The sequence below is a fragment of the Tachyglossus aculeatus genome, chromosome 21 (genome assembly GCF_015852505.1).
Source record: "Tachyglossus aculeatus isolate mTacAcu1 chromosome 21, mTacAcu1.pri, whole genome shotgun sequence".
Classification (NCBI taxonomy): Eukaryota; Metazoa; Chordata; class Mammalia; order Monotremata; family Tachyglossidae; genus Tachyglossus; species Tachyglossus aculeatus.
This window is the reverse complement of record NC_052086.1, coordinates 74,562,146-74,588,448: the sequence shown is the minus strand read 5'-3', so window position 1 is coordinate 74,588,448 and position 26,303 is coordinate 74,562,146. Positions and strand designations below refer to the sequence as shown.

At 42.5% G+C, this 26,303-nt stretch overlaps 3 non-coding genes across 3 annotated transcripts; 2 read left to right on the top strand and 1 right to left on the bottom strand.

Moving 5' to 3' along the window:
• The first annotated feature begins 11,155 nt into the window (after positions 1-11,155).
• Positions 11,156-11,293, top strand: LOC119942934. The gene has a single exon (XR_005455427.1). It is a non-coding gene; the product is annotated as a small nucleolar RNA SNORA7 (small nucleolar RNA).
• A 4,392-nt stretch (positions 11,294-15,685) lies between these two features.
• On the bottom strand, positions 15,686-15,823 carry LOC119942977. The gene has a single exon (XR_005455467.1). It is a non-coding gene; the product is annotated as a small nucleolar RNA SNORA7 (small nucleolar RNA).
• A 10,090-nt stretch (positions 15,824-25,913) lies between these two features.
• LOC119943114 lies at positions 25,914-26,051 on the top strand. The gene has a single exon (XR_005455594.1). It is a non-coding gene; the product is annotated as a small nucleolar RNA SNORA7 (small nucleolar RNA).
• The last annotated feature ends 252 nt before the right edge of the window (positions 26,052-26,303 follow it).

Sequence of the window (26,303 nt, the reverse complement as noted above, 5' to 3'; positions counted from 1 at the left end):
TTGTAAAGAATGACATTAATTTTTGAACCTCAGAGCTATTTTAGTTAAGGAAGGCGGACATACCCAGATCTGCTATAACAGGAGTTTTAATTCCAAGGTTTGGATATAACACACTGTAAGACTGGTAAACAGTCTCGTCCCACAACATGAGTCAGTTCTAGTAATAATAAAAATAATTGTGGCATTTGTTTAGCGCATCCTATGGACCAAACACTTTGCCAAGTGCTGGGGTAGATATGATACAATTGAATCAGACAAAGTCATTGTCCCATATGAAGCTCGCAGTCTAAGGGAGAAGGATATTTATTTTCCATTTCTTACAGATAAGGAAAATGAGGCACCTAGAAGTTAAGCGACTTGCCCGACAGCAGGCAAGTGGCAGAACTGGGATTAGAATCCGGTTCTCCTGACTCCCACGCCTATGCCCTTCCCACTAGGCCATGCTAGTGGAAAACAATACACCGGTTGGTCCAAGTGGATTCAGTGCAAGTAGAAATGGCTGTGCACACACATGGGCTGACAGACGAGGTGCAATATTGCTTCACCTCTCAGTCTTTTCCTCTGCCTCAGCCTCGCCATGCTGTAGCAGAAAGCAGTGCATCAGCAGAGTCTGCCAATCACACTCTTGTATTTTCTCACACATTGGTAGGCTCTTTTTGTCCATAGAGTCACCTTTGACCAGGAAGGACAGAGCTTTATTCCCTACAATACTGTGTGTTTGTGATTTGCACATTTATAGAATATAATGCAATGAAATATTTACTGAGTACTTACTGTGGGCAAAGCACTGTACTAAGCGCTTGGGAGAGTAGAACACAAGAATATAACAGGTACATTCTCTGTCCACAATGAGCTTACAGTCTACAGAAAGAGTGGAGGGAAAAGGAAATGAGGGCTTAGTCAGGGAAGGCCTCTTGGAGGAGTTATGCCCTGAATAAGGCTTTGAAGGTGGGGAAAGTCAAATACGAAGAGGGAAGGTGTTCCAGGCCAGAGGCAGAATGTGGGCAGGGGCTCAGCAGCAAGATAACGAGATTGAGGTACAGTGAGTAGGTTGGCATTACAGGAGGAAAGTGGGTGGACTGGATTGTAGTAGGCGAGTAGAAAAATGAGGTAAGAGGGGGCAAGGTGATCGAGTTAAAGCCGATGGTAAGGAGTTTCAGTTTGATGCGGAGGTGGATGGGCAACCACGGGAGGTTCTTGAGGAGTAGGGAAATATGTCCTGCATGTTTTTGTGGAAAAATGATAGGGGCAGCGGAATGAAATGTGGACAGGAGTGGGGAGAGACAGGAGGCAGGGAGTTCAGGAGGATGATACAAAAATCAAGGCAGGATGGGATAAGCTAATAATGAATAGCAAGTGGTAGATAAAATAATAATAATACAGGATGTATCAAAATGTATGTGATGATGGTATCTTTGAACTATACTTAGACCATGAGCCCTGGTGGGACAGGGACTGTGTCCAGCTTGATTAACTTGTATTTACCCCAGCGCTTAGGGCAGTGCTTGACGCATAGTAAGCACTTAACAAATACTACTAGTACTACTACTAATAATAATAATGATAATCTACCTCCTAACTTGTTAGTTAATAATAATAATAACCATGGTATTTGTTAAGCACTTACTATGTGCCAGGCACTGTACTAAACACTGGGGTGGATACAAGCAAATTGGATTGAACACAGTTCCTATCCCTTGTGGGTTCTCAGTCTCAATCCCCATTTTACAGATGAGGTAACAGGCACAGAGAAGTGAAGTGACTTACCCAAGGTCTCAGAACAGACAAGCGGCAGAACCAGGATTAGAACCCATGACCTTCTGACTCCCAGGCCTGTGCTGTGTCCACTATACCAAGCTCTTTCCCATTGAGCCAATGGTCACCCTAATGTGATTTTCCCATAACATGGTGTTCTGGGAGAACACAGCCTCCTGGAAATAAGAGAACTTCTCGTACTTGTTCTGATGTGTGAAGAGAGTGTTCTTTAGAGGAAAACATGCTGCAACACAGTTCAAGAGACCTGAATTCTAGCCCTCACTCAGCTATTGATGTGCTGGTGTGAACTTGGAAAAATCATTGAATCTATCTGCACCTCAGTTTCCACAGATGCCTGACCCCTTCTCTTCTCCCATAAATAAGGTGAGACTTCTAGATTGTAAATTCATCCTGTAGACTGTAAACTCACTGTGGGCAGGGGACCAACGCTACCAACCCAAGCACTTAGTACGATGTTCTGCCCACAGTTAGAGCACAATAAATGCCATTGATGATGATACCTGGGATGTATTTTGTAATGCATTAATTATGGAATTGATTAATATCAGGTGCTTTTAATATATTTATTTACCAGCATACTTTTATTTTGTATTTTAGCTTCAAACATAATTGTGCCCATATAAGGGTTAAATCATGTTGGTTCCTCATCTACATTGCTCATTCAAGATCAGAATTAATCATTCGTGCACTGCAACTCATGTGAAAGGTAGCTGTATGAAAAATGCTAATAATGAAACCACTTGAAGAAATGAAGCATATTTTGGGGTAGAATAAAGCTCCAGGGCCAAAGGTCCTTGAAAAATTTGCAAATTAAAAAAAAACTGATTTTGTTAAAACAGCGTGGGTGGCATAAATGAACAGTACTCAGAGTTTCTGGGTTGCCTGGGATTCACTACTTCTCCTAGGGGGTCTCTTTTGTAATGTAACAGCTGCTGCCAGGAGAGTCGTTTTACACTCTCCTAACAGCCCTGAATTCTCACTTTTTAAAAATAAAGGCAGATTTAGAGATTATCCAGTTCCCTTACAGATAGGGCTAAATGAAGTAACTTAAAATGTCTAGATTCTCTGGCTCTAAGAATTCAAACTGTTTCACATTTTGTTCCAAGTCCCTTGATGCACTTAATGCAGATGTAAGCAAGTGAAGTGTCAATCTAGAGAAAACCTTTCAGACTACCTAGCCTGCTTAGCCCTTCAGACCACTGCAGGAATGTTACTGTTCTCCAAAGTGCCTTTAAATACCACATCTTGAAGGATATCATTTTTACAACTTCCCTTCCGAATCCCCCTATTAAGAGGTTTCTTTCAGTTCTAAAATTACCTTTTCTTAATTCTTTTACACTTACTGCATACTCTGTCTCAACTTAAATCAGACTTGCAGATACCCATGTGCCAAAGATGTCCAGGACAACTGGCTGTTCATAGCAGGTTGGTAAACTTGGAGTTCTTAACTAGAGGTTACCCAAATAATTAGTTCAAATGAGTGGACAGCCTATTCATAGCTTCACTGCACATGAAACCAAGAAGAGAAGGGTTTTGTTTTTTTTAAAAAAAAGAGACCTCATTCTTCCAAGAGAATGGTCCCCAATGAAATGTTTCAGCCTTTTGTATTTTCTTTAATGACATTTGTTATGCGCTTACTACAAGTCAGGCACTGTAATAAGCAGTGGGGTAGATACAGGCTAATCAGATTGAACACAGAATCTCGCCTGCATGGGACTCACAGTCTGAATCCCCATTTCACAGATGAGGGAATGAGGCCCAGAGGAGTTTAGTGACTTACACAAGGTCACACGGCAGACAAGTGGAGGATCCAGGACTAGAACACAGGTCCTTCTGACTCCCAGGCCGTGCTCTATCCGCTAGGCCATGCTGCTTGACACATAATAAGTGCTTAATAAATACGTATTAAAAAAACCCAGCAATATGTTGCCCTGGAGACAGAATACAATACTATTGAGGCAGAATGACCTAGTCCTCTCATCTCCCTAGGCTGGCCTTGCCTAAGTCCAAATAAAATTGGTTGATGAGAAAATTTCTGTCCAACCCTTGGCATGGTAGTTTGCAGAGGGATTCTCCACTCTGCCACCTCCCCCTCTCCTTACCCTACCCTCTCTACACAGGCAATATCGAAACCAAGCTTAATACCCTTCCTTCAGAAAGGTTGTAGTCTCTTTGGTACACTGCTCCAGTGGTAGTCAATCTTTGAGGAATTCACCATACAGGAAGATTGCTGTCCATAGAATCAGATTGGCTTCATGGTACCAAAAATGCCACCATCCCTTTCCACTTCCAAATTTAGCGAAAACCTGCCTGCTTTTGAAAAAGAAAAGAACAATGGTAAGAAGAGTCTTAAAATTCTGATATCTTGACAGAAAGTCCCAGAAGCACTTGAGTTGACAACTCTGAGATGTCAATGGCTGCAGTCCAGGGAGCTGGTATTTTTATACTAGATCTCCGCACCAGGTGAGGGGATGTTTTGAAGAAAATTTTTCAGTAGAAAATATTGCTTCTGCCTAAACTGTGGAGAGAGCTCATAACTAACATTAACTGTACACTTGACTAACATTAATGATGCCAGACCTGGAAAGACGAAGCAAGCATTCCAGTCTATTCTCATCTTAATTTACCCCAAAGCCCCAGTGGAATCACACTGGTCTAATTGATACTGAGCATCTCAAGGCTTTTCTCCTTACTCATTTAATCAAGCAATCAGTTGTCTTTATTGAGCACTTACTGTGTTCAGCGCACTGTACTAAGTGCTTGGGGGAGTAAGATAGAGACAGTTGACATGGTCCCTGCCATCAAGGTTGTTACATTCTAATAAGCTCTTCATCCTTGACGCCTTCCACTCTCCTGTGGGCTTCTGGGGGTGTCAGAATCTTCTCGTGGGGTCCAGGTAGGGTAAGGTAGCCATTTACCCTGTAAACTGTGAACTCCTTGTGAGCAGGGATCACAGCTGTTGTATTATACTTTCCCAAGAATTTAGTACAGTGCTCTGCACATAGTAAGTACACAATAAATGCCATTGATTGATTTACTGATTGATTGATTCAAGGTTCAGTTCTGGGTCCCCTTCTATTCTCCATCTACACCCACTCCCTTGGAGAACTCATTCGTTCATATGTTTCAACTACTACCACTATCCAGATGACAGCCAAATCTACATCTCCAGCCCTGGTGGCTTTCCCTCTCTCCAGTCTCCATTACCTCCTGCCTTCAAGATATTTCCAACTGGAAGTCCCACCAGCACCTCAAACTTAACATGTCCAAATTAGAACTCCTTAACTTCCTACTCAAATCCTGTCCTCCCCCTGATTTTCCCATCAGCACCACAGCACTTAGGTACATATCTGTAATTTATTTATATTGATGTCTGTCTCCTCCTCTAGACTGTAACCTCACTGTGGTCAGGGAATGTGTCTACCAACTCTGTTATAATGTTGTATTGTATTCTCCCAAGGGCTTACTAGAGAGCTCTATACACAGTAAGTGCTCAATAAATGCAATTGGTTGACTGATTGATTCATATGATTTTATATCAGACTGACTGTTTTCCAGCTGATCTGGCCCCTGTCCAGTATAGCTACAACCCCATCAAGGCCTTTAATTTCAAATGATAGCCTCCCTCCACCTCAGTGCCCATCACCAAGTTTGGGGGCCAGGTTGCAGCATATGAATTTTGGGGGTGGTTTTGTTTGTTTGTTTTTAAGGCATTTGTTAAATGCTTACTATATGTCAAACACCACTTTAAGCATTGGGGTAGGTACAAGTTAATTAGGTTGGACACAGTCCCTGTCCCACATGGGGCTCACAATCTAAGTAGAAGGGAAAATAGGTATTTAATCTTCTTTACAGTCAAGGAAACTTAGGCACAGAGAAGTTAAGGACCCACAGCAAGCAATTGGCAGAACCGGGATTAGAACCCAGGTCCTTTGACTTCCTCTGACTTCCAGGCCCATGCTTTTTCCACTAGACAATGGTGCGTTCCTTCTCTGAGTTGGCAGGGACTCGGTAGCTGAAAGCCATGGTTCTGGGGCAATGCCCTGAGAAAGATGAGTGAGACTGGATTAGGTATGTTGGGTATGATGTCACTACATTATGCTGCATGACCGAGGTGATGGTTGAGAGGTCATGTATGTCTTTGGGTCTGGTGTTTTTGAAAGCCATCCGTGGTCCCCACTCTAATGAAAGAGGGAAGAGAAAAAAGCCGGGCCAGCTGATGTTAATCTTGATGAAATCAGGCCAGTCAGGAGGCCTCCAAGCCCAACCTAACACTTCCTAGCCCTTTCAAGGCAAATTAAAAAAAAAAAAATACAAGCTACCTAGACCGTTTTTGTTGACTTGAAATAAATCAGTGGAATTTATTGAGCACTTTCTGAGTGCAAAGCACTGTACTAAGCGCTTCAGAGAGTATAATACCAAAGAGTCAGAAGACCTTGCCCACCAGAGCATACTGTTTAGAGGGGAAGATACACATTAAAATAAATTAGGGATAGGTTCCGTGGGGCTGAGGTTGGAATGACTATCCAACGTTTAAAAGGTAAAGATTCAAGTCCAAAGGTGATGCAGAAAGGAGAGAGAGTAGGGGAAAAGAGGGCTTTGTCAGGGAAGGCCTCTTGGAGGGGTTGTGATTTTAATAAGGCTTTGAAGACAGGGAGAGTGGTGGTCTCGCATATTTAGAGGGGGAGGGAAATTCCAGGCCAGAGGGAGGACATGGGCAAGTGGTCTTCAGCAAGATACCCAAGATCTAAGTACAATGAGTACGTTGGTGTTGGAGGAGTGAGGCGTATGGAGTGGAGTGGAGTAGGACGTCAGTGAGGAAAAGAAATCATTGAGGTAAACGAGACTGGTAATATTACAGTTGTTAAGAAACTGCCAAATCCACTGACTATAGTCTTCAATCTGCCACAGAGTACATACAATCTATAGGGTGCAACATTTGGTTTTATCAGTACTGAAAAGATGTGTTTTTCTAACTATGCCCCAAGACTGGAGTCAAAACACAGAGCCCTCTTGGAATCTGTCTACATGTTTTGTTTTGTTGTCTGTCTCCCCCTTCTAGACTGTGAGCCTGTTGTTGGGTAGGGACCATCTCCATATGTTGCCGACTTGTACCCCCAAGCACTTAGTACAGTGCTGTGCACACAGTAAGCGCTCAATAAATATAATTGAATGAATTGAACGAATGAATCATTTGCTTAGAGAATTGGAGTCAGTCACTTTTTCTTTCTGAGGTTTCAGCTGTATAATGAACAACTGTGGAACTTAATTTATGTTTGTAAATTATTTCTACATGAAAAAGTGTGGCAGAGGTTCAGTCTATCACTGTGAATCTTTGTGCCTGGATTTTAGAAAAAAAATTAAGCTGTGCAAAAGTAGGAACTAGGATATTTTAAACAAAAACATTAATCATTAATTAAACATTAATAAAAACTCTTACAGAATTAACTAATTAAAGACTGAGGCATTCCAATGAAATTCATCTCTTCAAATGTTAGAGTGATGATACCATAGACTTTCCCCTCAAGGCTATAATCTTTGATGTCATTTTGGTTTCCTAAGGCAAAGTAAAGGGGAAAAAATGGAGAGACTCTTGGATATGTATAATTGAAAACAAGGATCACATTCAGATGATGTCTGATGTTGTGAATAAAATCCATTTCAGAAGAAGAGGCTGTGTAAGAAGAGGCTAAGGACATGTGTTAGAGGATAACTGTTCTGTTATTTATTTTCCGGTATGGACAGCTGGGAGGAATGAGATTTATCCATTTGAAATTGTAACAAGAATGGTTGAAGTAGGTCCTGTTTCCTATTCTCATTGAAATCACTGCCACAAGAATGGATTCACGTTGTGCCATTTTAGATTCCCTTTTACAATCTTTTTCTTCAGAGTGTGAGAGTTTTAATGCCTCACATACATATGGAAGACGGCATTTGGCTGCACTACTTTGATCTTTACATTTACAGTGTCCTACTTTGATCTTTTAAGAATTCTGTAATGCGATCTGCAGGCATTTTGATTCTGGCCTGTTAACACCCTCAGTAGAGCAAGGGTGGGACACCCAACCACAAAATTACAGAGCTTCTAAAAAACACTTGAAGTGTGCTTAAGAGGTCACTAACCAAAAAGGAAGCCTGCCTACCTACTTCTTAAAGCCGAATGGAAGACAAGGTAGTCCTTTACTAGTGTCACTTTTAAAAAATGCTTCTTATTCTTTGAAAAATCAGTACATTTTGCAAGTCCCAAATTCCTGAAAGCCAACTAGCCCTGTTATTTATGCCCTCATTCCCAGTTCTATTTATCTGTATCAAGAGCCATAAACATCTCCTTCAAATGAATCAGCTACAATTTGCACTGATGATATTCGACAACCCTAGGCCTCCACCCCATCCCCGCTCACATTTATTTCCCATGTGTTTATTATTTTAGGGTTTCCCCAGTTCAAAAGCAAGTTAAATTTAAGTACAATCAGGCTTTCTTCCTGCTACTTCAAGGGGACCATTTTGGTTTTTGCATCAAAATGCTTCTACTTTGAATGAGGTGAATGACAGTTCCATAGACTACACACACACACACACACACACACACACACACACACACACACACATATTAAGGCAGCAAACTCTTTGAAAGAGTTGTCTATCGCCAATGACCACTTTTTTTTCAATCAACTCTCTTCTTGATCCCATATATTCAGGTTTTCACCCTGTCACTGCCAAGACCACACTCTCCAAAGTCACCATCTTTCTCCTGTCTCCCCCTCCCTCCCTCCCTCCTGCTTCCTGTCTCTCCCCACACCAGTCCATACTTTACTCTGCTGCCCAGATCTATTTTCTACAAAAACATACAGTTCACATTCCCCACTCATCAGGAAACTTCAGGGGTTGCTCATCCACCTCTACATCAAACAAAAACTCCTCACAATCAGCTTTAAAGTACTCAATCACCCTGCCCCCTCCTACCTCACCTCGCTACTCTTCTACTCCAACCCAGCCCACACACTTCACTCCCCAACTGCTAATCTTCTCATTGTACCTCATTCTCATCTATCTCACCACCAATTTCTCACCCAAATCCTGACTTTGGCCTGGAACTCCCTCCCTCCTCGTATCCAACAGACAATTACTCTCCCACATTTCAAAGCCTTATTGAAGGCACATCTCCTCCAAGAGGGCTTTCCTAAGCCTTTCTTTCCTCTTCTCCCACTCTCTTCTGCTTTCTGACTTGTTCCCTTTATTCATGACCTCTCCCAGCCCTGCAGCACTTATGAACATATCTGTAATTTTTTTTATATTAAGTCTGTCTCCCACTCTAGGCTTTAAGCTCCATGCGGGCAGGGAATGTATCTGTTTATTGTTGTATTGTACTCTCCCAAGTGCTGTTCAATGCTCTGCATGACTGACTGACTGACTTGACAATTTGGCTTGACTTGATGATTGACTGATTGACTGAGTCTCCTCCATCCCAATTCTCCTTTTACCCCTCAGGTTACCTTCAACTCCGTTGACCATCCCTTTCCCTCAGAATGTTCTCAGATCTTAGTTTTGCAAGAATGCTACAAACTGCTGCTCATATCTCCTCTATTCTAGAAAAACCCTCTCTTGACCCCATGGTTCCCTCTAGTTATCTCCCCATCTCCCTCCTACCACTGAGTCTCCATTTCCTCTCCTCCAATTCTAATAAACCCCATTTTACAGATGAGGTAAATGGAGCACAGAGAAGTTAAGGGACTTGCCCAGGGTCTCACAGCAGACAGGTGGCAGAACTGTGATTACAACCCAAGTCCTTCTGATTCCGCACTGTTGGGTAGGGATTGTCTCTATATGTTGCCAACTTGTACTTCCCAAGCGCTTAGTACAGTGCTCTGCACACAGTAAGCACTCAATAAATATGACTGATTGATTGATTGATTGATTGATTGATTCCCAGGCCCGTGATCTTTCCACTAAGCCACCCTGCAGAAATTGCCCTCTCAAAATTCACCAGAGATCTCCTTCTTGTCAAATCCAATGGCCTCTACTCCATCCTAATTCTCCTCAACCTCTCAGCTGCCTTTGACACTATAGACCACTCCCATCTCCTGGAGACATTATCTAACTTTGGTTTCACTGATACCATCCTCTCCTGGTTCCCCTCCTGTCTCTCTGGCCTCTCATTCTCAATCCTTTTCATAGGCTCCTCCTCTGCCTCCCACTCTCTAACTGTGGGAGTCCCTCACTGCTCATTTCTGGGTCTCCTTCTATTCTCCATCTACGTTCACTCCCTTGGAGAACTCATTCTCTCCCTTTGGCTCTCCTGGGTCACTTCCCCTCCATTCAAACACTTCCCTTCCATCCAAACGGCTACCACATGGAGCCAAGCACTTATCCTATCCCTCTTTGACTACCCCATCAGCCTCCTTACTGACCTTCCTGCCTCCTGCTTCTACCCACTCCAGTCCATACTTCACTCTGCTGGCTGGATCATTTTTCTAAAAAAAGATTGGTCTATGTGTCCCCACTCCTCAAGAACCTCCAGTGGTTGCTCATGCACCTCCATATCAAACAGAAACTCCTTATCGTTGGCTTCAGAGCATTAAATCACCATGCCTCCTCCTATTTTACCTCTGACTTCCTACTATCATGCAGTCTGCACCCTTTGCTCTAATAATGCCAATGTACTCACTGTCCCTTGATCTCATCCATCTCACCACCGACCCCTTGCCCCCACCCACCCTCTGGCTTGGAACTCCCACCCCCTTCTTAAATGACAAACACTCTCCCCTCCTTCAAAGCCTTATTAAAATCACATGTCTTCCTAACTAAGGCCTCATTCCCCTACTCCCTCTCCCTACTGCATCGTTCTTACACTTGGATTTGTACCCTTTATTCACCACACTTACAGCCCCACAGAACTTTTGTACACATCCATAATTTACTTTAACATCTGTCTCCCGCTCTAGACTGCTGCCATGGTGCTTTCCTTAGCAGAAGTGGAATCTGCCTGGGAAGCCCAGAGCATGCAGGGAGTGGGGACCTTCGCCCCTGGAAAGGAAACGGCAGTTGTCATGGTGCTTTTCTCAGCAATGATGGAAGGGTCCTAGAGCAAGTTTATTCTTACCCCGGCACACAGGGAGCATACTGGGAACAGGGACATTCAAGGGAAGAAGTGAAGCTTGTACTAGGGTGTGGTCTAGTGGTTAGGGCACAGGCCTGGGAATCAGAAGGACCTGGGTTCTAATCCCTGATCTGCGACTTGTCTGCTGTGTAACCTTGGGTAAGTCACTTCACTTTCCTGTGCCTCCGTTTCCTCATCTGTAAAATGGGAACTAAGACTGTGAGCCTTATATGAGTCAGGAATTGTGTCTGACCCGATTAACTTGTATCTACTCTGGTGCTTTCCCTCTCAGGGTCACACCTGGAGAGTTTCTAGTACTCTACCGGTCTTGGCTACTGGAGGGAGAGTCAAGCAGAGGATTACCCATTCCATTCCTAGCTAGGGCAATGGCTAGGGAGTGGAAAGCAATCTGCTACAAATCAAAACTCACCTGTGCTGGGCTGCAGTGGCATGGGAGAGAATCGAGACTGGAGACTGAACTTTACTCTGCAGAAGGAGACAATGGTAAACCACTTCCATATTTTTACCAAGACAACTCTGTAGATACATTACCAGAATGATTGCAGATGGAGAGCGTGGAGTTATGGGAGAGATGTGTCCATGGTGTCGCTATGGGTCAGAAATGTATCGATAGCATGACAAGATAGGACCCCAGTGCTTAGACCGTAGTAAGTGCTTAACATATATCACAATTAGGATTAGGGTGCTTTTCTCAGCTGCCGTATAATGTAAATGACAATGAAAACAAGTTAATATTCAACAATTAAGATATCAGCAATAAACTGTGGGCAGTCTCACAAAACTGTATGCTCGTTATGGGCAGGGAAAGTGTCTGCTAGTTCTGTTGCACTTTACTCTCCCAAGGTCTTAGTACTGTGTTCTGCACATAGTAAGCGCTCAATAAATACGATTGAATGATTGATTGGGAAATGGATGGGGAGCGAGGTGGGTTATTCTTGCATACTTTCTTGTTCCACACAAATAGTCTTGGGTTAGAAACTGCAATTCCTTTCCCAATATTCTAAAAGCATGAAAGCTGGGGTTATGTAGTTCGTTGCTTTTGCCCACCCTTCTCTCTTGAGGGGATGGATTGAGATTCTGACCAAATTATACCCTACAATTATACCCCACAAACAGCTCTTGGAAAAAAATGGAATATGTACATCCAAGAGACATGTGTATGTACATGTGCAAGGAGTGAGAAAGATAAATAGATTTAAAACCTCAGGGGAAAAGGGAGAGAAAGTAGATTGTCACTTAATTTCCTATATTTCTAAATTTCCTTAATTTCCTAAAATATCCTGGTTAAACTCATTCCAAATAATATCCAAAATAAGCTATGCCAGCACTCTCTTTTTGCTTCATGACTAATATCCCAAAGCGGAAAACATGAGATGAAATGGTATCAAATGTAAAATGATATGCTACTTGACAGCTGCATTTCTCTTCTGTCTGAAATCAGGTCCCAAGAATGGAGGAACTATTACCCTTCTAAGAAATAAATAAAAAAGGTATTTAAGTGACAATGGGCTCTCTTAGGCTCTGACTCCATTCGTTAGTTCCCATTTTTAAAACAGCTAGTCCAAACATTTGTCTTTAAAATGTCCTCAAAGAAGGGGCTTGATAATTTGACAGATTCATGTCATTCTAACTCTGAGTCTGCTAGTCAGTCAATTCTTTAGTCGACCTCCTTTAGGACTAAGTCGAATTTGCTGGTTTACATAAAGCAGCGAGTTTTTAGAAAACATTGTTGAAGTATAATGGGACATTCTCACAGCTCCAAGTATCTGCTGTGACCATCTTTATTTGGAGATCTGCAATTCCTTTTCAGATTGGGAATGTCAGTATTGGGAGTGTTCCTGAGAAATTTTTAAAGCATCTTAACTGAGTATTTTCCAGGCTTGGGTAAACCTGAATGAGAAATAGTAGAAGTGCTAGGAACATAAATAAACTGTTTTTATAGTGCTCAGTCAGCATTTTTCTCTTTGCCAAACCAACAAAGGTTTTCTTCTGAACAATGAACAGAGAGAGTCATTATTTTCAATAATCCACAGAACAGGGTTTCCCAGCAAAGTGCATTTTAGTTATCTCTAATTTGTGACTGGGAAATTACATGTTGTTCATCTTTATAGAATGAGCAAGCTTTTACTAACTAAGCAGCCCCGGCAATGGAAATGATGATACTTTCTTACTCATTTTTTTAAAATTTTGAAACTTGTAATCATGGAATTGGCACATGAATTCTTCTGCCTTCTAAATGCTCTTTGCTGCACACTTTCAGAACTATGCCAAGTTCTGGAAGCATTATACTTGTCTTTAAGTTCAATTTTTTTCTAAATTTCTTTTTAGAACATCTAGATTAAGCTTGAAGGAGTAAAGAGATTTAAGGAGTCCATGTTCTGTGCTGGTAAAATGAATAAATCCTTCTTGGGCAACAGAATATTATTTAGTAATTTCTTCTTCCCAGACACTAAAGAGAATCCAAAGCTATTTAAATGTCTAATACAACTGAGTGGTTTTCTACTTTCTCCTTGAGAATCCCAATAGGGCTAAGCTTGTAAACCTTTTTTTAAATTATTATTGTTTTTATTAAGCAGTCACTGGGCTGCTCTCCAGACTACCTTAGTTTCCCTGATAGGGGGCGACTTTTCAATTGGAGAACCACAAAAGAAATAGGCAAAAATAGCTCCATTTTCTCATGAAAAGAAGCCATTGTGGAAGTCCAATTTTTCCATCAGGACATGGAGACACAATGGCTTCCGTAAAGAAACCAATCAATAAAACACATGATAATGTTTTAAAACACAATGTTTCATGGGGGAAAAGTCAACCTGATGAACTTCCTAACCAAAACCAAAGATAGTAATTACAAAAGACTGAGGTCTCTATTTCAGTTTGGAAGATCTTGAAACAAGGAAAGAGGAAAAGAAGAGGAATTCCAGGAAGGAGTGGAAAAAGATTTATGTCATGGACAAGCCCAGCTCTTTCCTCCACAGTGCAGCATTCACCCCTTCTAGACTTTGAGCCCATTGTTGGGTAGGGATTATCTCCATCTGTTGCCAAATTGTACTTTCCAGGCACTTGGTACAATGCTTTGCACAGAGTAAGTGCTCAATAAACACGATTGAATGAATGAATGAATACTACTCCCTAAATTCAGGATGAAAAGCCAGAGTTGTCCTAGACATGTTCGAATATCAAAAAGTCAAAGTACTTAATTTAAGAAGCCAATTCTGCACAGCAAATCTCACCTTTACAGTTCCTTATTACACTGACACTGAACTAAAGAAGATTTTAATAAACTAATGCAATGGTGAGAGGAAAAGGAATGTGCCATAACTGAATGGCTGAATATTTATTTTATTTTCACAAAAATTGAATTATACTTGTGATGGTCAGAAGGGAGAGCAGAGACATGCCTTACTCCTTAGAAAAATCAATCTGTCAATCAATCTATCAATCATATTTATTGAGCGCTTACTGTGTGTGGAGCACTGTACTAAGTGCTTGGGAGAGTACAATACAACAGAGTTGGTAGATACACATTCGCTTCCCACAGTGAGCTTACTGTGTAGAGCAGACAGATAAAAGACTTTAGCATTCCAAAGCCCAACTTTAAAGTTTATCAGGAAAGATAGAATGGGATGAAAATGAGGGATAAGATGCTGAAACTTAGTCTTTTCATCTTTTATTGCCTTGGATAATTTGGGCAGCAGCCACCCAAAGCTTCATCACCACACTGAACTGAGCCAGTAGGAATTACGCATTCAGAAGGTTAGCATAGACACTGGAAATAGCTCAGATAGACTAGCCGGATTTTGACAGCAAAAGAGTCTGAGGCTCTTGAGTACCTTTACAAACAGGAGTCAACATTTCTCTCTCTTTCTCTCACTCTATCTCTTTCTCTCTCGCACACACATACAGACACACACAAAAACACATACAATTTATTCACACATCCTATCCCACCTTGATTACCGCATCAGCCTTTCATTCATTCGTTCAGTAATATTTATTGAGCGCTTACCATGTGGAGAGCATGGTACTAAACACTTGGGTGAGTACAATTTAACAATAAACAGACACATTCCCTGCCCACAACCAGCTTACAGTCTAGAGGGGAGGAGACAGACATTAATATAAATAAATAAATTACAAATATGCACGTAAGTGCTGAGGTCTAGGAGGAGAGATTAATAAAGGGAGCAAGTCAGGGTGACACAGAAGGGAATGGGAGAAGAGGAAATGAAGGCTTAGCCAGGGAAGGCCTCTTGGAGGAGATGTGCCTTCACTAAGGCTTTGAAGCTGGGGAGAGTAATTATCTGTCCGATAGAGGAGGGAGGGTGTTCCAGGTCAGAGGAAGGATGCGGGTGAGGAGTCAGCAGCGGTGAGATAAACGAGATGAGGCACAGTGAGAAGGTTGGCTTTAGAGGAGTGAAGTGTGCAGGCTGGGTTGTATTAGGAGATTAGCAAGGTGAGGTAGGAAAGGGCAAGGTGATTGAATACTCTGAAGCCAATGGTGAGGACTGTGTCACCCTTCTACTTGGATCTGCACCTTTTATTCACCTCACCCTCAGCCCCATAGTGCTTATGTCTCGTCTTGTCTTGTGCCGTCAAGTCATCTCTGACCCATAGCGACAGCACGGACACATCTCTCCTAGAACACCCCACTCTCCATCTGCAATCATTCTGGTAGTGGATCCGTAGAGTTTTCTTGGTAAAAATAAGGAAGTGGCTTACCATTGCCGCCTTCCACGAGTCTCCAGCCTTGACTGTCTCCATGCCACAGCTGCCCAGCACAGGTGAGTTTTGACTTGTAGCAGATTGTCTTTCACTTGCTAGTCACTGCCCAAGCTAGAATTGAAATGGGTAGGCCTCTGCTTGACTCTCCCTCCCCTAGCCAAGACTGATAGAGTACTGGAAACTCTCCAGGTGCGACCATGAGAGGGGAAGCGTTTATGTACATACCCATTATTCATTTATTTATATCAATGTCTGTCTCTCCCTCTAGTCTGTAAGCTTGTTGTAGGCAGGGAACGTTTCTACCAACTCAATTATATTGTACCCTACAAAGAGTTTAGTACAGTGTTCTGCACTCAGTAAGTGCTCAATAAATATGATTGATTGATTCTGCTGCAAGGAGGGCTTTGCTCAAGATTTAAAAGGGATGAGTAGAGGCTAAACTTATGTCATAATCATTAGCTCATAAACAGGATGTGTCTAAGTTAACAAAATTATCTAATATTTTGGCAACTATCAGATTCTTTTTTCCCATTCTAATGAAGCACCCAGAGAAAGTAATATGCTTCTGAATTTTCAACTGGAAAACATTCTGTCAAGTGGGACAAGAAGAGGAGAGGAAAATACATATTGATTTTGGACAAGAGTCAATCAAACACCATAACCCTCACGATCTCTTAAAGATCTCCTCCGCCCATGTCGCTGAAGAGATCTAAACACGTTCTAGGAGGGGAGGAGGTGTAGGGAAGTTTTGGATCCAGCTGTACTCATTCAATCGTATTTACTGAGTACTTACTGTGTGCAAAGCACTGTACTAAGCACTTGGGAGAGTACAGTACTACAATGAACAGACACATTCCCTGCCAACAATGAACTTGCATTCTAGAAGGGGAGACAGACATTAACATAAACAAATAAATACATTACAGATACAGGCATAAGTGCTGTGCTCAACCCTACTTTGAGAGCGCAGCTGTATTCATACTGTCCTACAAGTATTCACTAGCCAACAATTGCCTGGGGCACTGTTTTCTATCTGGTCTTTGGGAACGTGTCCATACACAAATACAAATACCATCATTATTATACATGGAAAAATTCAGAGGTCTTCAGCTGCTGAATTCTGGTGGAAAGAGCCAAGGGGCTGGGAACAAAAAGCCCCAGGTTCTAATCCCAGCTCTGCCATTTGCCTGCTGGGTGACCTTGGATGAAGTCACTTAACTTCTCTGGGCCTCAGTTTTGTCACCTGTAAAATGGGGATTTAATTTCTGGTCTCCCTCTATCTTAGATGGTGAGCTACATGTGGATCAGGGATTGTGTCTGATCTGATTGTGTTTACTCCAGAGGTTAGCACAGTGCTCGGCACATAGAAAGCACTTAACAAATACTAATCAATTAACCAATCAATGGTATTTCATTCATTCATTTATTCAATCATATTTATTGAGTGCTTACTATGTGCAGAACACTGTACTAAGCACTTGGGAAAGTATAATACAAAAATGAACAGTGACATTCCCTGCCCACAACGAGTTCACAGTGCATACTGTGTGCTGTACTTCCCAAGTCCTTAATACAGTGCTCTGCCTTCAAACATGTCCATGTCTCTCCCATCCTAAAAAAACCCTCTCTTGACCCCACCTCACCTTCTAGTTATCGCCCCATATCCCTCCTACCATTTCTTTCCAAACTCCTTGAACGAGTTGTCTACACACACTGCCTCAAATTCCTCAACACCAACTCTCTCCTCGACCCCCTCCAGTCTGGCTTCCGTCCCCTACATTCCACAGAAACTGCCCTCTCAAAGGTCACCAATGACCTCCTGCTTGCCAAATCCAATGGCTCATACTCTATCCTAATCCTCCTCGACCTCTCAGCTGCCTTCGACACTGTGGACCACCCCCTTCTCCTTAACATGCTGTCCAACCTTGGCTTCACAGACTCCGTCCTCTCCTGGTTCTCCTCTTATCTCTCCAGTCATTCATTCTCAGTCTCTTTTGCAGGCTCCTCCTCCCCCTTCCATCCCCTTACTGTGGGGGTTCCCCAAGGTTCAGTTCTTGGTCCCCTTCTGTTCTCGATCTACACTCACTCCCTTGGTGACCTCATTCGCTCCCACGGCTTCAATTATCATCTCTACGCTGATGACACCCAAACCTACATCTCTGCCCCTGCTCTCTCCCCCTCCCTCTAGGCTCGCATCTCCTCCTGCCTTCAGGATATCTCCATCTGGATGTCTGCCCGCCACCTAAAACTCAACATGTCCAAGACTGAACTCCTTGTCTTCCCTCCCAAACCCTGCCCTCTCCCTGACTTTCCCATCACTGTTGACAGCACTACCATCCTTCCCGTCTCACAAGCCCACAACCTTGGTGTCTCCCCCTTTTAGACTGTGAGCCCACTGTTGGGTAGGGACTGTCTCTATATGTTGCCAACTTGTACTTCCCAAGCGCTTAGTACAGTGCTCTGCACACAGTAAGCACTCAATAAATACAATTGATTGATTGATTGATTGATTGATTGATCCTCAACTCCGCTCTCTCATTCACCCCTCACATCCAAGCCGTCACCAAAACCTGCCGGTCTCAGCTCTGCAACATTGCTACCCTGCTTGTTCAAGCTCTCATCCTATCCCATCTGGACTACTGCATCAGCCTTCTCTCTGATCTCCCATCCTCGTGTCTCTCCCCACTTCAATCCATACTTCATGCTGTTGTCTGGATTGTACTTGTCCAGTAATGCTATGGGCATGTTACTCCCCTCCTCAAAAATCTCCAGTGGCTACCAATCAATCTGCACATCAGGCAGAAACTCCTCACCCTGGGCTTCAAGGCTCTCCATCACCTCGCCCCCTCCTACCTCACCTCCCTTCTCTCTGCCTACAGCCCACCCCGCACCCTCCACTCCTCTGCCGCTAATCTCCTCACCGTGCCTCGTTCTCGCTTGTCCCGCTGTCGACTCCCAGCCCACGTCGTCCCTCTGGCCTGGAATGCCCTCCCTCTGCCCATCCGCCAAGCTAGTTCTCTTCCTCCCTTCAAGGCCCTACTGAGAGCTCACCTCCTCCAGGAGGCCTTCCCAGACTGAGCCCCTTCCTTCCTCTCCCCCTCGTCCCCCTCTCCATCCCCCCCGTCTTACCTCCTTCCCTTCCCCACAGCACCTGTATATATGTATATATGTTTGTACATATTTATTACTCTATTTATTTATTTATTTTACTTGTACATATCTATTCTATTTATTTTATTTTGTTAATATGTTTGGTTTTGTTCTCTGTCTCCCCCTTCTAGACTGTGAGTCCACTGTTGGGTAGGGACTGTCTCTATATGTTGCCAACTTGTACTTCCCAAGCGCTTAGTACAGTGCTGTGCACATAGTAAACGCTCAATAAATACAATTGATTGATTAATTGCACACAGTAAGCACTCAATAAATAAGCGCTCAGTAAATGCCATTATTATTATTATTATTAATAAATACGATTGAATGAATGAATGCAGGGCACTATACTAAGCACTTTGAAGAGTACAGCACAACAGGCATTGAAACAGCATTGCCTGGTAGATAAAGCATGGGCCTGCGGGTCAAAAGAACCTGAGTTCTAATCTTGGCTTCACCACTTGTCTGCTGTGTGACCTTCAGCAAATTATTTCACTTCTCTGTGCCTCAATAAATACGATTGAATGCATGAATGAATGACATGGACTGTGTCCAACCTGATTAGGTTGTATCTACTCTAGTGCTTAGCACAGTACCCAGCACATAGAGAGTGCTTAACAAATACCATAAAACACACACACACACACACACACACACACACACACAATCCGTATCAGACTGATATCTTCTCCTTCCTCCTAAAAACAGCACATTATTCAGCTCACTGTATTGTAAATTAATCCAAAATTTTTCAGGAGCCACCAGAGGGCGGTCTTCATAATCTGATGAATATACTAGAGATGCCAGAGAATTTAACTTAATTTTTCAGGAAAGTGGGGATTTCACAGAAAGCAGAAACGGCATCAAATTTCTCTCCCACTTTACTAGTCTTCCATGGACCACCCAGGCCCTTTCTTTCACATTCATTACGATAAAAAATTAGAAAAAGATTTTTTTTCCCATGTGAGCCTCTCAGAAAATAAGGATTAGATACGAATTTCAACATGGCTTCACACAGTTTGATAATCAAATTATGTCCAGTAAGAAAAGAAACATGGATCTCTCCTCCTAGATATATAGAAGATAATGAATAACTTTCATCCAATTTCACATCTCTTGGAAAATGCAAAGTTACTTTTGCATTAAGTTGTAAGTGCCCACTGAAATCGGGGATGGTATCAAAGCCTAAGGATACCTTAAGAGATTTTCTTGGTTTTAAGAGGGATAAGTGGGAAAGTTGAATTATGAGATGACTTTGGAAGGACTTCTGGGGCCTCTTTAAGTCTCTCTTTCCTTGGAGACAGGAATACCTCCCAGGAAAATCAGGTTTGATTTCAGGGGTTTCATCAGGGATGAAAAGTATTATATTCTCCCAAGTGCTTAGTACAGTGCTAGGCACACAGTAAGTCCTCAATAAATTCCATTAATTGATTGATTGGTTGATTAAAGGGGTTGGATTTCCCCACCTGCTATCAGTTGACAGTTATTTTAATCAATCAAGGTAGCAATTATAATTATCAAGTGCTTACTGTGTATGAGTGCGCGCTTGACAGTATGACAGAATTGAGAGACACATTCCCTGCCCACAGCGAGCTTACAGTCTACCAGGGGAGACAAACCTATACCCTCAGGGGACTTTTGGGCATATGCCATACCCACCTTGTGAGTGTTGGGGATTTAAGCAGGGAAGACCCCCATGAAGTGTGTAGCAGAAAGAAAGTGGATAAACAGACCATGAAGCAGCTGGGGCCTGGCGACAAGAAGCAACGTGGCTTAGTGGCAAGAGCATGGGCTTGAGAGTCAAAGGTCATGGGTTCTCATCCTGATTCTGCCACTTGTCAGCTTTGTGACTTTGGTCAACTCACTTAACTTCTCTGGGCCTCAGTGACCTCATCTGTAAAATGGGGATGAAGACTGTGAGCCCCACGTGGGACAAGCTTATTCCCTTGTATCTACCCCAGCACTTAGAACCGTGTTTGGCATATAGTAAGTGCTTAACAAATACCAACAACAACAACAACAACCTGCCCTTCTAGACTGGAAGCTCATTATGGGAAGGGTATGTATCTACCAACTCTGTTGTATTGTACTCTCCCAAGTGCTCAGTATAGTGCTCTGCACACAGTAAGCGCTCAATAAATACCATTGATTGACTGATTGATTATTCACCCTACCCCCAATCCTTCAGAACTTATCCTTATAAGATACCATTTACCTGATTAGCAATTTATTTTAATGTCTGTCTCCCCCTCCAGATTGTAAGCTTCTTATGGGCAGAGATCCAGTTTATCAACTGTTTTGTACTGTTCTCTCCCAAGCACTTAGTTCAGTGATCTAAACACAATAAACATTCAATAAATACCACTGATTGATTGATTGATTATTCACCCCACCCCTAAACCCTTCAGAACTTAGATATGTGCAGTCTAGCCTATGGGATAGAGCTCAGGCCTCAGAGTCAGAAGGACATGGGTTCTAATCCTGGCTCCATCATTCGTCTGCAGTGTGACTTTGCCAAGTCACTTCACTTCTCTGTGCCTCAGTTACCTTATCTGTAAAACAGAGATTAAGACTGTGAGCTCTATGTGGAACAGGGACTGTGTCCAACCTGATTTGCTTGTATCCATGCCAGAGTTTAGCACAGTGCCTGACACATAGTAAGTGCTTAAAAAATACCTCAACTCATATATAAAATACCCTTGTATTCTCCCATTTCCCTTATTAGTAATTTATATTAATGTCTGTCTCCCCCTCTAGACTGTAAACTCCTTGTGGGCAGGGAATGTGTCTACCAAGTCTGTTATATTGTACTCTCCCAAGTGTTTTGTACAGTGCTCTGCACACAGTAAGCATTAAATAAATACAATTGATTGATTGATTGATAGGGAGCATGTCTACCAACTTTATTGTATTGTACTCTCCCAAGTGCTTAGTATAGTGCTCTCCACAGTGTAAGCACTCAATAAATATGCTTGATTGATTGATTGCCTCAGAGAAGGGCATCCAGGGATATCTTACTGCAGTAAGCAATCTATCAATGCATGCTTCATGGCCCTGGGGAAAAAGTGCAAATGTCTCATCATCATGTCACATCACAATAATAATAATAATAATTTTGGTATTTGTTAATCGCTTACTATGGGCAAGGCACCGTTCTAAGCGCTGGGGGGATACAAGGTGATCAGGTTGTCCCATGTGGGGCTCACAGTCTTAATCCCCATTTTACAGATGAGGTAACCGAGGCACAGAGAAGTTAAGTGCCTTGCCCAAAGTCACACAGCTGACAATTGGAAGAGCCGGGATTTGAACCCATGACCTTTGACTCCAAAACCCGGGCTCTTTCCACTGAGCCACTCTGCTTCTTTAACCTACCTACCACAACCTATCACCACTTCTGGAAAAACAAAGGAGTTCCTATACTGGGGAGACCAGGGAGTCAGAAGGACCTGAATTCTAATCCCGGCTCTGCTGCTCGTCTGCTGTGTGACCTTGGGCAAGTCACTTTACTTCTCTGTGCCTCAGTTACCTCATCTAGAAAATGGGGATTAAGAATGTGCGCTCAACAAATATGATTGAACTCATTGAGTGCTTACTTTGTAGTGAGCGCTTGGAAAGTACAATTCAGCAATAGAGGCAATCCCTGCCCACAACGGGCTCACAGTCTAGAATGACTGAGCAATGGGATGGTGGACCCATCGTTTTTATTTTGTTAATGATGTGCATATAGCTTTAATTCTATTTGCTCTGACGAATTTGATACCTGTCTACATGTTTTGCTTTGTTGTCTGTCTTCCCCTTCTAGACTGTGAGTCCGTTGTTGGGTAGGGATCATCTCTATATGTTGCCAACTTGTCCTTCCCAAGCGCTTAGTACAGTGCTCCGCACACAGTAAGTGCTCAATAAATACGACTGAATGAATGAATGAATGATTGTGTCCAACACATTCAACTTGAATCTAACCCAGTACTTAGTATGGTGTCAGACACATAGTAAGTGCATAACAAATACCACAATTATTACTATTACTACTGCTGGGTGGAGATGCTGAACAAAGAAGACCTAGGCAGACAGACAGCCCAAGATACAGGCCACTCAATTGCTAAAGAGTGAGCACCCTTTTCAGCATAACCCTGGGTGTCAAATGCCTATCAGTTTCTTCAAACTCCCTTGCACAAAAATCGGTAAAAATGTCACTGTCAGTGACTGTAAGCTCATCCTCTAGACTCTAAGCTTGTTGTGGGCAGGGTATGTGTCCATTTATTGTTATATTGTACTCTCCCAAGCACTTAGTACAGTGCTCTGTGCACAGCAAGCGCTCAATGAATACGATTGAACAAATTAATGAATAGTACCACCATTTTACAACAGAAACACAGCTTTACCTGCATGTATTTTGAAAAATATGAAGTCTGACTATATATTGTTATTATTTTTATCAAATGCCGTTAAGTCATTTCTAATTCATAGTGATTCTGTGGATATATTTTCTCCAGAACGTCCTGTCTTCTGCCATAATCCTCAACTTGCTACACTTCTTCCATTATCGTTTTTATGGTTTCTATCCAACTAGCTGCTGGTCTGCCTCTTTCATGTTTTCCCTGGACTTTTCCTAACATTAGTGTCTTCTCCATAGGATAAATCCTTCTGATGATGTGTCCAAAATATGCTAAATCCAACCATTTGGCCTTCCAAAAAACACGTAGATTTAATTTACTCCAAAACCCATTTGTTTGTTTCTCATGCAATCGATGGTATTCACAAAAGCCTTCTCCAATACCACATTTCAAAAGAACTGATGCTCTTTCTATCTTGTTTTTTCACTGCCCAGCTTTTGGATCTATAATCATCACTGGAGACACCATAAAAATGACAATTTGTATTTTGTGGCAATTGTTACAGACCACAAAACTCAAAACAGTTCAAATACTTCACACACCCACACACACATACACACACACTCATACTCATGTAGTGTGTATATCTGCATGCAAAAGTAGACAGGGCTCTGAGCTGACTGGTGTAACTCAGATTGCCATATAGCAGTAGTTTTTCAGCTAAAAGCAGAATAACTTTCTATCAGCTCCTCTGTAAATAGGCTTCCTTTGCCTTACCTTATTGTTGCAAAAAACCCTGCTCAGTTTGAATTGCCTAACATGGTTATTGCGATATCTCTTAAAACACCAAGGAAGGACGTTGTTACTTCCCGAGGAAGTTAGCTGTTTCAGACATTTCCATGAAATGATTTTTCTTAGTCTTTCTTAGCAATTCATTAACCATATTGAATTACTGGATAGGGGCAAGCAGTTGTGACTTCCCACATACTCCTGCTACTCCCATGACTAGGGTTAAATTCTTCTGTTCCTTTTTAGGGTGCTAAGTCAATAGGGAGCTTCCGTTAAAAAAATAAATGAATAAGTTTCGTCAAAGCTCAGCGGTCACCACAGTTAGACTTCCGAGCCAGCAGGTTTATCTAAACTAGTGGTTTCTCCTCCTCCTCCCTTTCCCAGCCCACACCTTGACAATTCCACTAGCTAACTGTGCCTCCTTCAGATTTGGCTTGGTGAACAGGGTGAGGAATAGTAATCATCATAATAATAATAACAATAGTATTTGTTAAGTGTTTACTACATGTCAAGCACTCTTCTTAGCACTGGGGAAGATACAAGCTAATCAGGTTGGACACAGTCCCTGTCCCACATGGGGCTCACAGTCTTTCTCCCCATTTTACAGATGAGGTAACTGAGGCCCATAGAAATGAACTGACTTGCCCAAGGTCAAACAGTAGACAAGTGGCAGAGCTGGATTTCAAACCCAGGTGCTTCTGACTCCGAGGCCAATGCTCTACCCACTAGGCTATGCTGCTTCCCTATCCCTTTCCTACACTGGTAAAGACAATTAAGAAATTCAGTCCTATAAGGTATTAAGGCTCTCCTCCAGCCACAGTACCACATAACTTGCATTTCCTTTTATTTTTTTTACTTATCTCTGTCCTTGCCTTTTATGTAGATTTGGCATTGTCATTCTTTTATTTTTTTCAATAATAATAATAATATTATTATTATTTGTTAGGAACTGTACTAAGCATTGGGGTAGGTACAAGGTCACACATGGGGCTCATAATCTACATAGGAGGGTGTCTGAATCCCCATTTTGCAGATAAAGGAACTGAGGCACAGAGAAGGGAAATTACTTGCCCCAAGTCATAAAGCAGACAGGTGGTAGAGCTGGGATTAGAACCCAGCTCCTCTGACTCCCGGGTCCGTGCTCTTTCTACCAGGCCATACTGTGTGCAGGGATCGTCTCTATTTGTTGCTGAATTGTACTTCCCAAGCATTTAGGGTAGTGTTCTGCACACAGTAAGCACTCAATAAATACAACTGAATGAATGAACGAATGCTTCTCGTGTTTTATGTTTCTGTCAGCTGTTCCCTCTCCCCCTTTATTCATAGACTGTGGGCCTCTTGAGGGTCAAGGACTGTGTCTAATTCCCAACTGGGTATTCTTTCCCGGAGGTTTATATGGTGCTTTGCAAAGAGTGAGTGGTTAAGAAATATTATTACTACTATGGAAAGAGAATTTAGAAAAAAACCCTTCAAAGAGAGATGCAGCATGGCCTAATGGATAGAACATGGGCCTGGGGGTCAGAAGGACTTGTGTTCTAATCCCGTCTCCGCCACTTGTCTGCTGCCTGACCTTGGGCAAATCACTTCTCTGGGCCTCAGTTACCTCATCAGCAAAATGGGGATTAAAACTGTGAGCCCCATGTGGGACAGGGACGGTGTCCAACCTGTATCTACTCCAGGGCTTAGAACAATTCCTGACACATAGTAAGCACTTAACAAATACCATAAAAAAAGGTGGCTGGGGTTGTCCAGGATTGAATTCCTAGGTGCTTTCCATCCAACTTGGATATCAACTCAAGTCTTTGGTTTCATTTACTTTTCTTACTGTTCTGCTGATGAACCTAGCAATGGTAGTAGCAGTATTAATCCTATTTAATGAGCACTTACTCTGTGTAGAGCACTGAACCTAACACTGGGGTTCACTGTGTTAGTAGAGTTAGTAGACATAAGCCCTGCCCTCAAGGATTTTACAATCTAGCAGGGGAGACAGACAATAAAATTAATTAGAGGTATGGGAAATATCACCCCTCTCAGGGTCGCACCTGGAGAGTTTCCAGTACTCTACCAGTCTTGGTTAGGGAAGGGAGAATCAAGCAGCGGGATACCTATTCCATTCCTAGCTTGGCCAGTGGCGTGTGAGTGGAAGGTAATCTGCTACAAGTCAAAACTCACCTGTGCTGGGCAGCAGTGGCCTAAGAGAGAGTCAAGGGCAAAGACTCAAGTTGACTGTGCAGAAGGAGGCAATGGTAAACTATTTCCAGATTTTTACGAAGAAAACTCTATGAATACGCTAGTGAAACGATTGCAGACGAAGAGTGGGCCATTCTGGGAGAGATGTGTCCATGGTGTCGCTAGTCAGAAATGACTCGACAGCATAAGACAAGACAAGGGGGCAACATCTTCTGTGGGCAGAA